The sequence below is a fragment of the Aplysia californica genome, unplaced genomic scaffold (assembly GCF_000002075.1).
Source record: "Aplysia californica isolate F4 #8 unplaced genomic scaffold, AplCal3.0 scaffold00096, whole genome shotgun sequence".
NCBI classification, from domain to species: domain Eukaryota; kingdom Metazoa; phylum Mollusca; class Gastropoda; order Aplysiida; family Aplysiidae; genus Aplysia; species Aplysia californica.
In genome coordinates, this window is record NW_004797366.1 from 637,462 (window position 1) to 650,762 (window position 13,301).

A 13,301-nucleotide genomic window follows, 5' to 3' on the forward strand; every position below is an offset into this window, starting at 1 on the left:
CCCACTCCCCCATTATTTTTGTTCAATGTTATGATTCTGATGGCACTGTCTCAGAGGACCACTAGTGAAAAAAAAGTGACCACTCTTCAACTCAACAGCGGGTCGTCGTCTTGGACAGGTTTTTTCTTTCCTTTTTTTCGGTAAGTGTTTTACGGCGCTCGCAACTGCATAAGGTCATACGAGAGCGCGGGACACATTAAACATTTTCAGTTGGTAGGAAATTTTGAATATTGCCCGGGTGGCGGCCGAAGCCTACTGTCATCGATTTTGGACCACCAAGGGATCTTTAATGTGCACAACTTACACACGGAACCTCCGAAATTTTTCGCCCTTGTCAGGGTCAGAGAAGGCCAAGTGTAGATCTTTCCTGCCATAAGATCAGGGGTGTGGCTGAAAGACAGCAGTAAGGAGGAGACAAGGAGTAGCAGTAGAAAGGCTGCAGAAAGAGTTGGGAGCCCAGAGGAAGGGGCAAAGGAAGTAGGGGGGCGTGGGCAGAAAGTGGAGACGAAAGCAGACCATAGGTTTGATTGTGTATTAAAATACAAAGAGTATTGACGGACAACTTTCAATATAAACAGAATGATAGATCAAGACAAGCAACGGGTAAAAGGAACATTGAAACCCCCAACCCTACCACAGTGAGGTGATTTTATACGAGGTGACCGTTGCGGGTCGGGTCGGGTCGGGTCGGGTCGGGTCGGGTCGGGGACGATCGCTCCACTCGTCGCCTGAAAACAAATGCGTTTGTGTTTGAGGCGACGAGTCGGGCGCGATCGGCTTATGCCACGATAGCCGCATAGCGCCCTCCATTTTGCTAGTAAACCGCCCCGACCGGACCCGATCCCCCAATGGGTACCATGTATCAGAGGCGGCTGATTGTTTGATTGTTAGTTTGAGTAGGTGTTTTACGGCACTACTGACTGAGTTTTGGATTGTCCAAGCCTCCTGGATCATCAGCAAGTGCCAGACAGGCGTCTGTGGTGTAGCGGTTAGGCGCTTCGCTGTTGCACGTAGGAGACCCGAGTTCGATTCCCGAACAAGAAGAAACATTTTTGTCCGAGCGCTGTCTTTCTGCTGGCATGAATCATCCCTCTCAGCCTAGTTCGGCACTGCACTGACAGGTGGGGTCGGAAACCCGACTCCTGAATGAACTAAATTGTGTCGATGGGGGCGTGAAAACACGTTATTTAATCCTGTTTCAGGTGTCAGATCTGAACAGACATCAGCGATCATGCTTAGCCATTCATGCCTTTGCTCCGATGCTCTCAAAAAAGTTTTGTTCTGATCTTTCCCCGCCACTTATCTGCCCAATTCTCCCCAAAGTACAATTTTAAGCTGCCCTAGGTCTACCACTGTCTCGTTTGCCTTCAATTGGTCGCTTTTAAGCACAAGGGGGCTATCCCGAAAAAAGAAGAAAGGTAGATATTTTACGGCACTCGCAACTGCATAAGGTCATATGAGCGCCAGAAGAATAGAGGTGTTACAAGAGAGTAACAAACATAAAAAAAGAAGAAGGGGACATAAGGACGAAAGATGTTTCATAGGAAAGAAGAAGCAAACCAAAACAGAGCACCCGCAAACCACCCAGAAGAAGGGTAGACAGAGACGATATATTTTTTTTATAGGAAAGAAGGAGCAAACCACACAAGACCAGTCGCCGACCACCCACTGATACAACATCAAACATCGCCATCTCAACAACTCGACACAATGAACACACACTCACACACACGCACACACACGCACACACACACACACACTCTCTCTCTCTCTCTCACACACACACACACAGACACTCTCTCTCTCTCTCTCACACACACACACAGACACTCTCTCTCTCTCTCTCACACACACACACACACACACACACACAAAGAACCCAGTAACACTTGACGGTTCAGTTTTTCTAGTATTGTGTTTATTTATTTTTAACTGTAATTTTGACATACATGATTGTAGTGTGCAAAACCCAATCCTGGCCCGGGGCTGCCACCACAGGGGGGTACACGACATGCAAGTTGCTACACAGGGGGGTAGCCTACACGACATGCAAGCTGCCACCACCAAATCATTGTTCACTGGTCAGTTTTAGAAGTGGCTGCTCGCAAACAAGTTGAAAACAACCCATTATTTCATCAAGCAGGCCGGAAAAGCCATCCATTCCTCCAGGTTGAGGGTTCGAATCCTTTTGCGTCTCTCAGGAATCAGAAAGAATGGAGGGAGGGAGAGAGGGAGGGGCCCCAACAAGTCGGCGAAAAGTAAAAGAACAAAGGCAAAAAAAGACAGATTGGCTCCAAAAGTGCAATGATTCATTCAGCAATAGCGTCAGGGCCAAGGAGGAGGGAGACCCAAGCATAAACGTTTTACAGTACAGCCCATGAAGGTTTACAGTACAGCCCATAAGATTTATGGTACAGTACAGCCCATGAAGGTTTTACAGCCCATTCATATCACTTTGGTCGAACTGGAGTGGAGTCCGCTTGAACCGAAATCTGACGGACCGCCTGATTTTCTTTGGTTTAAAGTGGATTGCTCAAATAGCGGAGAAAAAAAAATCAGGGATTTTACTGTCTTTTGGTTTACCGCTCTTGTTTTCGGATAGACCGAGTTCAGTTGAAGAGGACTCCACTATTACTTTGATAAAAAAAGGAGGCAAAAAAATCACATTAAACACAGAAAATAAAACATACAAACAAACAAACAAAAGTAAATCATAAGGGGGTGGAAAAACGTACACATGAACAAAGTTTGCAGCCTTTGAGAACTCTCTTGCCATTTCTCTACTAGTTGAAGAACCATTGATCAAAACACGAGGAGTAGTTTAAGTAGATGAGACTATGCGACAACACCCACACACAACCACAGCTGCTGGGAGCACTCTCAGGCTCACTCAAGTCACTCAACTCACCCTTTCATCATCACACATTGCACTTTACTCGTGACGGAGTACTATGGGGCAAAGACCTACAGATCTTACAGAACAAATATATGGGATATACTGAACACACTACCAAAGCTGTCAAAAGCATTCTATCAAACTTGTATAGTTTAGTAACAACAATCCCCAGCCAAAGATGAGAGAGCGATTATAAGGACAACATCCTGCCCTTTGTCCTTCCAATAGTACTGCACTTTAAAATGAAAAAAAAAAAAAATCTTGTTTTCACAAGAATAGTTCTTTTCCTATATACTGACCCAGATACAGAATTTTGAGATAAATATACACACTCAGCAAACCACACAGCGCAACAGCAATAAAAACAATTTCTGCCGTGTTGCTTGTCTAAGAAAACACAATTTTCACAACCTCGACTCCCCCTCCTGCCAAAAAATTAATTTACATAATAAAAAATAAAACACCTGTCCATATTCCATTTTAAAAAAATTAGATCATTGGTTACCTCAATGCCACTTCACACAACAGTCACAGGTCATTAATTCGGAAGATTTTGAACATTCCAAAATGAAAACATTACCAGGAATGTGACACTGCTCAGGCTCATCCTCTCATCTCTTGTGTACACACATGGGCACAAACACATACACACACCCGAACAGACACACACACACCCGAACAGACACATACACACACAAACGCACACTCACATGTTTTTTTTAACCACCCAAAAACAAAAATACGGTAAAAGTCTTGAAACATGATGACTGACAATGCTTGTCACACAGCTGTGTAAACCTGCCACACACTGTGGTACAAGATGGAGAAAAAAAACAAAAACATATTTCAGTGATCCGAGGAATCTTCCTAAAATTATAAAAGCCCTGAACAAAAATAAACGAACAACAAAAGACAATATAATATATATATAACCTTAAAACTTGAATACAAAATTAAGAAACATGGAAAGAAAATACAAACTAATAAATGTTAAAAAGCCAAAGAAAAACACACACAAAAATGAACCACTGTCATCGTATGGACGTAAATACAATAAATGAATAAATGTAAAAATGCACACACACACGCACAGACCCAGCATTTTTAGACTCTGCTTTGATGAGAATCGTATTCTTAAAAAATAAATAAGTAAATGTAATTTTTTTTTTAAAGTAAAAAAAACCCAAAAAACCCAACAACAACATGAAAGTACTAATTTGTTCGAAACGCAGGACTGAAAACAAAAACGATCCAAACAAAATGATGAGTATTTGTCCACGAACAGGGTCTACCAAAGGTCTATTGCATAAAGAGAGACAAAGACACTTGTCTTACAGAGCAACAGTCTTGTCCGTCTTGCCAAACTTGTGCATCTTTCCTGTCTAATGTGACGGGGCAAACATAAACAAGGCTGGAGACTGACAAATCAAGCCAAAAATAAGTCACAAACTGACAATAACGGAGACAATTTTTGGGGCCACACAGTTTTCCAGAAGACCTTTTAAAACGATGACTATCCCTGATAAACAATCCCTTTCTTTTCTTCTGTATAGATATCGGAGGCTGGATACGAATCAACAACAAACATCAGTATTCAATTTGGCATTTGTGGGAGTCTTGCATCCAACCATCCCTTTGTCTCCACATGAAATCCCCCATTCCCCCCCCAAAAAAACAACAGAATACTATCCCCCCAAAAATAGAGAGGGGCCTCTTTCCTTCCTCATCTGACATACAAAGTGTATTCTTTGTAACACAAACGATCGATTTTGATTCATTTTGGTTAATATGCATATGTGTGTGAGCGTTACATGCACCGGTAAGTACATACATACACCCACATACATAATATGCTTGCAGATGCGAATCAGTGCGTAAGGGGAACAAACTCAATGAATCAAACATGGACGCATTAATTTTGAGTAATAATAATACCTCTCCCACACCCGTTCACATCCACCTGCCAAGTGTCACTGCAAAACTCCAATAACTGGCCAACAGCGCCACTCGATGATCGAGCACGCACGCACACACACACAACACAGACAAAAGAGAGACTGCACACAACACAAGCGCTAAACACAAGGACACATGCGCTAAACACACGACACATGCGCTAAACACAAGGCACTCACACCTTTGTAACAAGCCCCCCCACCCCACCAGGATTGGGTTCTGCACCAATGCATATGTCCTGAGATATATCGTTATAATGAGTCACAATATTATACATTGTCTTTACATGTTTTCAAGCATCTTTCATGTCACAGCTTTATGTAAAAAATAAGGTAGCCATTGTACAAAGTGGACTCTGAACAGAGCTAGATACAGTAACTACACAGTGCTGCAGCACTCATAAGATAAAAACACACATTAAGAAGGCATAAGAACGAACGTACGCACGTAATTGTTGATAGAAATATATGAAGTAACTACAGTAGTAAAAATGACGTGAATTCAACACCGCTTTGCGAATAATAAATATGTGAACTTTGACATTCAGCGATCCAAATTCCACCTATACTATAACAAAATGTAAAAAGCTCTCCTCTGTTGCAAGTACTGGGAACTTGAATCACCACGAGAGGTGTTGTGTTGTGTTGTGTTAGTAAGTCAGAATTGTTCTCTCTTCTTCTCGTACCTCGGTAAAAATGCAGAATTTTACGTCACGGATGTATTTGTTATTGTGATTTCTGTCTCCTCAACCCTCTGGTTGATAACGCCTCACTCCATCTCCTTGCAAAAAGGAAGGAGAGGGTTAAGCATATTGGTGGAATGTAATAATGCTGTCAATGTCTTTCTTTGAAAAAAAAAAAAGTAATAATAACGGTATAGCAACATTTTTTTCTACCAATAAAGACACAATTCAGCTTTTGGGAAGAATTCAACTGTAGGCACTTCAAATCGGTAAAAACATACGGGATACCTGATTCAACAAAGAGGCGGATATAATAACCGAAAAATATATATATATATCAACATGTCATGACATATATTTTTATATATATATATATATGAACTATGCTGTTCTTACACAAAAACCTCAACCAGGAAACAGAACAGAGAGAACCATACACGAGGGAAATATGTGTCAGTTCATATGAATGACACGTTTCGCTGTTCTTTTTTCACCCAGACATACAATTACACATCCGCCACAAATGTAAAGACCCTCCAAAACTGACAATTTCATGTGATGTAGCTAAAAATTCAACCCCCCAAAAAAATTCCAAGACTTAAAATCTAGCAGACCTTGACAAAGCCTACCGATAGTTTAACCCATAACGAAATCCAAAGATGTCTCATTAAGAGTTCCGTCAACTACCAAAGCTGAAATAGTACCCTACGATTCGTTCACTTTCTAGAACCCATCTCTTGCTCTCACAGCTTCATTTTTGCGTGTCAAAGAAACCAGTAAGACATGTCGTGTTTTCTCTTCTCATTACATTTTTCTACTCCAACACCCCCCCCCCCCCCCCCCCCCCCCCAACATCCATCTGTGACAAATTCAGAATTCAATGCCCCTCATTACATTGCATAGAGCTTGCTGTTAAGCGGAAATTATTCGCGCTATACAAATTCTATCTTGCAGGAATTTGCGCTATACAAATTCAAGCTATTATTATCATTATTATCATTGTTATTACCCTATATTTCAGCCAAAATTGAACAAAGAACCAAAAGCTACTGTAAAAGTAAAAAACGTTGTGCGTATGTTACAAACCTGAAACACACATAAGCCCCTAACAAAACTACATGTATTAGGTTAATTAAGAGGCAGATCCCCCGAATGTAAAGTTTCTCTGTGATAAGACTGAGCCAAATAGGTTGAGAGCCTGGAAGACAACTCCACAAACCGACCCAAGATTGCAAGAACGTCCGGTCTCAGGGATTATCGCGACACGCTGCGCTGTCAAAGTACGGCCCAACAACGTAGGAGGAGAAGGAGGAAGAAGACAAGGCTCTCTGCCACACACACACACACAGGAGGGCGGGCAGGCAGGTCTCTGTAGTAAGTCTGTGTAAGTACTCAGTCACATAAAGCTCAATAAACCTTTACTTTGTAGAGCAACAGGAAAACAAATCATCGACTTCATCACCCACCGGCAAGAGAGTTGTTTTTTGTTTGTTTTTTAATTCTTTTCCTAGAAAAGACAGAAGCAGCCATATTTCTAGATTTAAAAAAAAAGGAAATGTTTTCTCACCGAATTTCCATAAGTCCACATCTTTGAATTGTCCTACATCAACGGGAAGTTTCTGTTTTCAACGGTTACTTTGTGCAAAATATGACATACAGTAAAAATTAAAAACTGGTTGTACTGTGAGGGGGGAAAATTTGTTAAAAGCCAAGTACTTTCACTCCATCCAAGAAAATATCAGCATGTTGCTGAACTCGTCAAAGGAGGAGAAAATTGCCGCCGGCAAAACCCTCAACTCTGACCTTACCACGACACAACCCTCGGACTTGTGCCAACAAAAGCATTATCATCACGACACAGTCGGACCACGACAAGCAACTGACACGACAGGAAAACAGCACAGCTCATAAACAGACCAATATTGAGTACTCCAATATAACGCAAGTTGTTTTTTTTTTTAAACCTTATTTTACGAAAAAAAATTACATATAGCATTATGTGCTGATGATGAAGAACCAGGGTATTAAGTAAACCATGATATGTGGAAGTGAATGATCGCCAAATAAATAAGTGTAGCAACAAAACTACTAATTATGAGTCTCTCTCTCTCTCTCTCTCTCTCTCTCTCTTGTGTACTTTCACAACCCCTCCTCACTTTTTTCCGCTTTTGCCATTTTCTTTCAGACATACAAGCTGTCGAACCCGGGAGAAGAAAATCTCAACCACAACACTTTTTTTTGACAACACACCCACTCCCCTCACAAGCCACACCCACCTTATATAACAATCCCCCCCCCCCAACCACACACACAGGAATCCACACACACAAAATACATAGTGGAGTCTGCTTAAACTTCAACCGAAATCTGCAGGACAGCCGGAGTTTCTTCAGTTTAACTGGGTTTTCCATTAAGCATGGCCCTCAACTCAGAATGTTAAAAAAGGAGGAAATTTCTGCGTGATTGTGACAGAAGACCATTTTCGCAAGACACTCATTTATCATTAAATATTTTGTCATTGGCCCGCTATTGCGTTAGTGGAGATTAGCGGAGGAAATCGCGGTAGCGGAAATCCGCTAAATAGCGGAATATTGAGACCCATGATTAAGAGAGGTTGCTCAAATAGAAAAAAAAATCATTCGGGTAATTTATAGTTTCATTTTACTTATTGTTGTTTTCGGATTACCAACGTTCAGTTTAAGTGGACTCCACTGAAGTAATACCTTTCATTCCTCAAAAGCATGACAGTAACACCTTTCATTCCTCAAAAGCATGACAGTAACACCTTTCATTCCTCAAAAGCATGAAAAAAAAATGAAAATCACAAAAGCATTAACTTAAGGAGAGAAAAAAACATTGTGTGCTTGGAAGCAAATGAAGGAGGAGATACAATCATGTTCTATATCTTACATAGGGACAGACCACAAGAATAATTATTAGTAGCTGGAGAACAAATAAAAATACAAAGAGGCGAATAAAGCACTTGATCTTCGATATGTCGGGGTAAACGTATCACATTCGCATCACCAAGACAAGGCACTGCACAGATTGGATTTGCACTTCAACATCAGAAGACGACCTTGCCAACAGGACAGGCGTGGTGTCGTTGCTCTAGTTCGCCCCCCAAAGCCTGCAGTGTGAAAAAGTGGAAGATTGTGGGCATCCTTGGAGCACCGCCTAGTACTGTCCCCGTGGATTTATGCACCCCGCATAATTTTGCCAAACTTGCTCATTTTTTGCATAATTTCTGATTATTTTTCCTTTATCATTCTTTGTTAAAATTAACAGCATCGCATAATTTCACATTTTCGGGCTCAGTTTGCATAATTTCAGAATTTTTCTTTCATAAAACGACGGGGACAGCTAGTACCACTAGCAGGCAGACACACACACACACCCACACACCCATCCACCCACACACACACACACACACCCACCCACAGCAAAGATCCTACATAACAAGATTGTTCACTTTGCCAAAAAAGTGTTAGCGCAAGTCCGCGCAATGTTGCAGATGGCGCTGCAGTCGTTGTTTTGAAGCTCTCTTTTGTTTCTTCAGAAGAAGAATAGGAATAGCACAGTTTGTTTAGCTTCACTTTTACTGTTTTCCCCAAAAGTAAGGTAACTCTGTTCGCAAAGTCTGCACTTTTTCGAAGAGGGCGCCACCCAATTTTGAGGACACTTTTTTAATTGACTAAAAGAGAGGAGTTTGACTATCTTGTTATACACGATCTTTGACAGGAGCACCCGCCTTGCACCACCAGCGGACAGACACATACGCACCCACAGCGACCCTGAGGAGGAAACTGAGGGGGGCATACTGCACAAGTGGAGGGTAAGAAATGGGAGGGGAGGGGAAGGCACTTGGGGAGAGAGAGAGAGAGAGAGAGAGAGAGAGAGAGAGTCATAGAGAGAATCAGAATGAAAGACAGAAAGAGTGAGTCAGAGAGAGAGAGGGAGAGAGAGAGAGGGAGGGAGAGAGAGAGAGTCATAGAGAGAATCAGAATGAAAGACAGAAAGAGTGAGTCAGAGAGAGAGAGGGAGAGAGAGAGAGGGAGGGAGAGAGAGAGAGTCATAGAGGGAATCAGAATGAAAGACAGAAAGAGTGAGTCAGAGAGAGAGAGGGAGAGAGAGAGAGGGAGGGAGAGAGAGAGAGAGAGAGAGGGAGAGAGAGAGAGGGAGAGGGAGAGAGAATGAGAATGAAAGAGATAAGAGAGTGAGTCATAGAGAGAGAGAGAGTCACAGAGAGAGAAAATGAGAAAGATGAGAGAGAGAGACAGACAGACAGAGAGCTGTAGACAGACATAGAAAATCAGAAAAAACCCCAACCAATTGAGACATCAAGTATGCCCGAGTGTGAGTACACACACACACAAACACAACTGGTGTACGTTGACGTGCCCTATTTTCCTTTCTCCCACCACACGAGCTAATTATGTGATAGAGTCAGGGAGCACTGAGCAGTAGTTTATCTTTAAAACTAAGGCAATCCTTTCCCTCTCTCTCTTGTTGTAACCCCCCCCACCCACATTTACTAAAATTTCTTTTATATTCACACCTTTCACAAAATTCAACAAAATAGGATCAACTAGTATTAAGTAGGAAAGATACCGGAAAAGGGAAAAATGTTTTTTTGAAAAGCATAAAACTTTTATCAAAGGGAAATGCAATTACTGAAAACTCACAAGTTTCTTACTGAACAACGCGGCATCCTTCTCTAGAATAGCCGCTTTTGGTCACTTTCTATTTACGGATTGAAGAGCCTGCTCTAACAACATGGTAACTTGACGATTTTGATCACCTACATTGAAAATGACTGTTTCAAATGTAGATCTTAATATCTACATAGGACATATTACGTCCTCCAGCCTTTGACAAGAGAAGGGTGTGGGCAACACAAGCGTTACTAACCAATCAATCAACAACAACAAAATCCCTCTACGTTTTCAGACACGTCACTCTACATAATGCCTGGAGGCGGCAGTTTTGCCCATATTGCTTTCGTCAGATGTACACATTCTGTGTGTACAAAGATAAGGTGCTTCAGGAAATTCAAAAACAAAGCTGTGAAAAGATCTGAACAATCTACACTTGACACCAAAGTGAGGTACACGTACATAGAACTGAGGCTCTGGGAAAACACAGCAAATGGCTGGGAAGCTGTTCAAATGTTGTCAGCACAAATGCTACATTTTTTCAGGAGAGAGAGAGAGAGAGAGAGAGAGAGAGAGAGAGAGAGAGAGAGAGAGAGAAAAAAAAACAACTGTTCTACTCTTTTACCAATAGTTTATACATTATATGTGTTATGATGAGGTGGAATCAGGCGTTCGTCAATTTTTAGGCAAATGGGGTCATTGGTATTATCTTAAAGCTTGCTTATTTGCCTTGCTTTCGATGAAAAAAACCATCAAGTAACTTGAATACAAGTCGAGATATTTGCCATCGAAGGAGGTGGGGGTCAATTGGTTTCAGAATAAAATTAGCGGGAAAATGGCCACCAAAGTTTAGTAACTTCAAAAGCTTGCGAGTCCTTAAAAACTGACAATTTATATACTATGTGCTTTTCATTAAAAAGGGCATTGAACGAAAAAACAATAATTCAGTAAAAATTGCCAAACTGGATGGAAATTATTTTGACGAGCGCCTGATTTCACCACGATGCCTCACACATATCTTTTCTTACTTTTTTAAAAAACATTTAGAATTTGAATTCTGACAAAATATTTCTCGAGCACACGAAAATAAATTAAACAGATTATGAAACAGCAACCAAAAAACCCCCCAAAAAATTGTTTTCAAAATGTTGTGCTTACTGCATGTGAACAGCTGGCCCACAAGAGAACTGGTCGCTTTCAAGGACAAGTGGGCTAACCCAGGTTTCGGGGATTTCCAGAAATCTTGACCCACAAGAACAGTGGGCACTGCCCTACACCAAAAGTGGGCATGGCCCTACCTACAGGAGAAGTTTGGTTTCATCGGTGTGTATATTTGTTTGGTTATAGAGAAAACTCTTCTTGTCTTTTAAAGAAAGTGAATAAGGGTCCAAAAACTTGACCTTAGATTTTCTAAAAACAGCATTTTCAGGATAGCCCCCTTGTGCGTAAAAGCGACCAAATGAAAACTTCCAGAAAGATGAACTACTCTACCACCCAACGGCCCCACACATACACCACACACATACTTCCACGGGCAATGATTTTCTCTACTTTTCATCATTTATAAATTTTTGGTAAGCGGTGAGAAAGGAGGAGTGTATACATTTTGATCATAATCGTTGGCCTAAGACTGGAGCTTTGAGTGAGAAGCCAGCGCCTCCTCACAGCCCCCACACACAGGCCTGTCAAAGTTTTTGATCATCATTTTAAAAAAAAACCATTTGATGCAGTGACCGATGACGGCATGCAAATAAGAGTGTGCGCATTTTTGCGTATGCCTTATTTACACTGTACAATCAGGAGTGGGGGGGAAAAAAAGAAAGAAAGAAAGAAACCCTTTACAATGAGTAAATACATCACACTTGAAGTATGTACAATACTGAACTATCTTTTCTGGAAAAATTTCTTCAGATCCCAAACTATCAAGAGCACCACCGATAGTTCAAAATTAAGCGAAACTACATCATTTGTACTTTTTCTTTTATCCGGAATCAAACAATGACAAAAACCATTCTCAAATTCTAATGGAACAGCTAAATACAACTACCTCAAGGTTATGAATATCATCTTATCATTTTTTTTTTGTACTGGCATTACCCCTGTTTTGTGAAAGACCAACATAAACAATCCGACAGTGAGGAACTGTGGGAGCAAAGTCTTGCTGTCGTTACAATCACTGAAACAACAGACAGCGGCTCAAAGTGACGCTCTGGCATACTGCCCAGTGCCTCGCGTTGAACCACCAAGATAGAAACAGTCAGGCACACGCTTTTCCAGAAATTTCCATAGACAAGCTTTCAGCTGAAAAAATATACAAGTACTCCCATGGTTACTATATACACACCAAAAAATATGTGACTCACCGATGGTACACGCAAGTACATATATGAACATGTTCAGAACTTTAATGGAAGTTCCATTTACAGACAGAAGAGTGAATGTGTTCACAACAACAACAAAAATAAGAGGTTCTTGCACTGATAATTTAAACTCATCACAGCGGACTGGGTGCATAGCTAGCCTCTTTTCTCATCTCATGCACACTCACAATGTACACAAGGACACACTCACAATGTACACAAGGACACACTCACAAAAATGTAAGAAGAAACATTGCAGAGCCGAGAAGACACACAAAAACAATAAAACTGTCCCAGGCAGTATGGGAAAAACAGCAACGTACTTTGTAACCAAAGAAAGTTCCCTTCGTCTTGCTAAAACTGCTGTTGCTACTATCATTTGTACGCGCAGCACATGTCGATAAAAATTTGAAGCTCTATAATAACATCTTGACAAATAGAATGCAATATTCCTATGCCAACAATACTATATATATATATAGATGTATTTTAAAGGAAAATAAAACTCAACATATCTTACGCTCTAGCCATCGCACTTGCACAATTATTCACAAAAAAGAAACAACTTTATTAAGACTGAGCTTTAAAAAAAATATGTTTATCAACCTCCTTGGATGCCTTTAAGATCTTGAAAAAGTCCAATAAATACTTGCACAACTAGGAGCAAAAGTCAAGATGGCTCAAACACTTAAGTCTAGATTTTACTAGAAGAGAAATACGGGAATTACTCAGGTAAAAACTTTGACTTCTGG